Source organism: Euprymna scolopes, chromosome 5 (assembly GCF_053919585.1).
Source record: "Euprymna scolopes isolate OS-2025 chromosome 5, ASM5391958v1, whole genome shotgun sequence".
Lineage (NCBI taxonomy): Eukaryota > Metazoa > Mollusca > Cephalopoda > Sepiida > Sepiolidae > Euprymna > Euprymna scolopes.
Window position 1 is genome coordinate 32,855,134 of NC_136486.1, and position 4,417 is coordinate 32,859,550.

The window sequence follows — 4,417 nt, forward strand, 5'->3', positions numbered from 1 at the left end:
TGTGTTTATTATAACCTTTCTACGCAAATATAAATCATGTAGAATATCTACATGAATATAATTACACGTAATAGTTAACTAAAGATGATCATCCAATAAGAAAACCGAAAAAACTAATGGGGAATTAATAAAAATGAATGTTTAAAAGAACATGCAAATTGCCTAGGTCTTTTTCAGATGAATGCAATTTCAGTAACAACAAAGTTATTATTTTCTTATGAAAGAAATATAAAAAAGGGGGGTTAATACGAATATCAATACCCAAAATATGTATAGGAATATATATGGAGAGTAGATAATACAGTGGATGTGTTATCGGCAGCTCCAGTAACTCTCGCTTCTCCTTTTTTGTCCCTCAGTACTCATTCAATGAGTGATTTTTCTGACAAAGGGTGAAGAAAAAGCTGCTTAAAGGTCGGTAGTACTTAAAGGTCGGTAGTACTTGGTGAACAGTAGTCTGAGATGTCGGAAATTTTTCTGTCTCTATGTCTGTCCTTGTGGCCATGTCACTAGTAAGGGTGCTGGAGGTAAACGTTTTGTCTGGGCTGACGTTATCCGCCTGATAGTCATGGACCCGAACATTGGATTAACCACTAAGGAGGCTGTCCTATCAGCAGGCGCAAAGTACTGGGACTGCTGTATTGCCATTTGGAGAGTGGATCATGCAGTAGTCTCTGGTGGGGCCTCTCGATGCCATACTAGTGAGTAATTGTTACGACTTTACCTTTTCGTGTGCTACAAAAAAAACAAAACAAATTCTTGTCTTTTTCTCTCTTACTTTCCCTCTCTGTACTGCTCTAACCACGTATGCCGACCTGTTCCACAAATCCCAAAAACCTCAACATGAAATATCTCCAGAATAAAAACTCGAATAAACCTAGAATCCTATCTTCCAACGTAGACACCTACTACCAGGTCTCCTTCTCCAACATCAGGGGTCTACGTTCCAACCTTCCAGAGGTTGAAACCCAATCACAGGAGACGAAGCCGAACATATTATTTCTAAGCGAAACTGGAATAGGGCCGACAGCACGCCTGTGGAACTCTGTTCCGTCTGCCTGCTTCCCACCTGACTACAACTTGGATGTCTTCAAGTCCAACGTTAACAAATTCCTAATGAACCGCCCCCTTAAGTAAACACTTCATCAAATCTCCACACTAACGTGATGTACTTGCAATAACCCTTATCCCTGAGTGGCTTCCGGGCCTTGATAAGTGGTGACCACTGTGTAAAATATATATATATTCATCGATATGCAGTACTGTTTCGTTGCTTCATATCTGTTCAGTGCGGCTAGACAGGCAACTGTCTCAAGCCAGGATCGAAACCCGACCACCCAAATGACAGTCAAGGCTTCTCACCATGACGCTATACGGCTGATGCTGTGTGGGTAATGAATTAACGATGTTATGACATCGTCCAAAGGCCTCATTCGATTTCTTTACACAAAGAGCGTTGCTTTGTACGCTAATGGCAGTTTGTATATCACTTCCCGATATGCTCAACCATGATTCAAAAAAGTCCAAAAAGATTCGTTTAATACTATATAAGCAGACAATTGTGTGCATATACGTATATAATTACGTTATGTAATGCTTTTGGGTTTGGGTTTAGGTGTGAGTATTTATTTTGAGTAAATGCATTTAGATTTAAATTGAACTCTGTTAATAGACGATATCTCATTAATATTATATAACGCTTTTTCTTTTTCGTTAATTTTGGCACAGGTGTTGCTTATTAGCCTAGCGGCCATGTTGCTAATGCTATTGAACAAGACTTGCTTTTAATTATTAATTACGACCAAAACTTGCGTTCATGAAACCGAATCGTTTCCACGCAATATTAAATGGAAAAACAATTTAAATAAAAGTAAACGAATATTAAGAAACTAAATAAAAGGAAAAAAATATGATTCTATTCTTTCACCGACAAATGTAAATTTGAAATGAATCGATTAGCTAGTAAAATTTGAAACTACTGGATCGATTTGGATGAAATTTTGTATAGGCCTTTTGCTTTGATATGGTGCAGCGTACTAAATATTATGATATCTATTCGATGGACAGTTATGTATTAATAATGATTTAGTATTTAATGCAAAGAATGAACTAAATTAAACCGATTGGCATAGAGAACTTTTAAGAAGAAAACGGGCTATAACTTTTGCCCGTTTTTAACGGACTAAAAAAGTCTAGTAATCGCCATAAAATGCCAGCATTTGTCCAAAGTTTTAGGAAGTATTTAATCCCGGTCATACTTATAAAAGACCTGGCATCCGTTCGACGTATGGCGAGAATCAAAGAGCATAGATTATAATTATCTTTATTACGGCCATGTTGCAATACGAAAACAAACAAAAACACTTACTGTTTAAGTTAGTATTGCTATATAAAGACAATTAAAACTGTAAGTTGAACTTTACAATCAAAATTTACTGTTCGACTGAATACTCCAAAAACAATTTACAAAGTCCTAATTCCGAGGAGTTTCAAAGAATGCTATTCTTATTATTCTCTTCATCAGAGGACATAAAGAAATCAACAAATTCTATTTTTAGCAATGCTAGAATTTGCTAGTTAAAGCATTAAGTGAAACCGCAATTTATTGTAGTTAAAATTGCCAAATAAAAAAAATTAAAAAAATATTTGATATGTAAAAAAACTAATATAAAAACAAACCGCACATAATATTTCAGCTCGAATGAAACTCCTCTAGAGTTGATCGAAAATGCAAAATAGTTCTTTAGATAGAATGTATTCCAAGATAAATCCAGCGTGACGATGCATATAATCCGATTGAAAAGTTTTCAAAAATCCGATTGGAACGTTTACAAAACAGCTGAAATAATGGAATTTTTTTTTTCCGGGCAGTCCAGTAGTTCAAAAAGAAGTATGCCCCTAGTCAAATGGGATACGCCAGATGAAATATACCCATTCATGTGTCTCGATACATCTTCTATCATTATATGTGATAAATTTTCTGAATTTAGGAAAACTCGTCCCGGGAAAACTCGTCTCCAGAAAACTCGTCCCCTTTCGCTAGGTAGGAAAACTGATCCCTTATTGAATAAATATCGATTGAAAACACATTTTATGATCGTTCTTGAAGGAGATTTTTTTTTAAAAAAATAGACTATAGCCCCCATAATATTTTTTGAAAATATTTTTACTTGTTTAATTTTTTTTTTTTTTTAAATTAAATCGATGTTCGAAGTGTCCGTTTTCTACCTAACTGGCTAAGTTCTTAGTGGTTTCACTTATTTTAAAGCGTTTATTATGTTCATAAACGATACCGCATATTTTTTTATATTAATATAAAAAGAATTTACTTATTTTCTGTTGTTTATAAAAGGGTAAAATCGATTTTTCTACCTCGCCGACTATGTTGTTTGTTGTTTAATTTATTTGGAATCGTTTATTCGGTAAAGAAAAAAAAAACACAGAAAACAAACAAAAAGCATGTCGAGTGTTACGTGAGAACGAGAAATAATGTCCGGTATATCACATCTTAGGGGTCTTGATAATCGCTAAAAAATAGAAAATTAAAGAAATTACTGAGGGAGATTTGGTTTCAAAAAGAAAATAATAAATTTTAATATTTTTTAAAATATAATTTAGAGAAAGAGAAGGGGGGGGGGGTAAAAACTATATCTCCCTCCGAAAAACAACCAACAAAAAATCAAATTAAAAAAATTCTTGATAAACGATAGCGGAGTTTTCAATAAAATTGATTAATAACTTAAGAACTTAGCCAGTTAGATAGAAAACGAACACTTAGAAAATCGACTTTATTTAAAAAAAAAAAAAAATATTAAACAAGTAAAAATATTTTTAAAAAATATTATGGGGACTATAGTCTATTTTGAAAAACAATGTCTCCTTCAAGAACGATCATAAAATGTGTTTTCAATCGATATTTATTTAATAAGGGACCAGTTTTCCTACCAAGCGAAAGGAGACGAGTTTTCCGGGGTCGAGTTTTCCGGAGACGAGTTTTCCCGGGACGAGTTTTCCGGGCACCCAATTTTCTATAATAGTCAACCATATAGGAGCCATGGTTGACTATTATAGAAAATTAATCACATATAATGGAAAATGTATCGAGACACATGAATGGGTATATTTCATCTGGCATAATGATGATTCATTAAAATTGTGGGGTGTGCGTTCGCGCCTGGTCCACAAAGTATGGAAACAAAAAACTTAAAAATTAAAAAAAAAAACGTTTACAAATGGTTTTGATATAGATGTACATAATAATAATTTGATAAGTATGGTTTAACTTAAATAGGGAATGATATAATAAAATTGTGGGGTCTGCGTTCGCGCCTGGCCTCCATAGAATGGAAATAGGCACAAACTTTAATAAAGACTTTTCATATCTATCTGCGTAAGTATACTTTGATAATTATGTTTC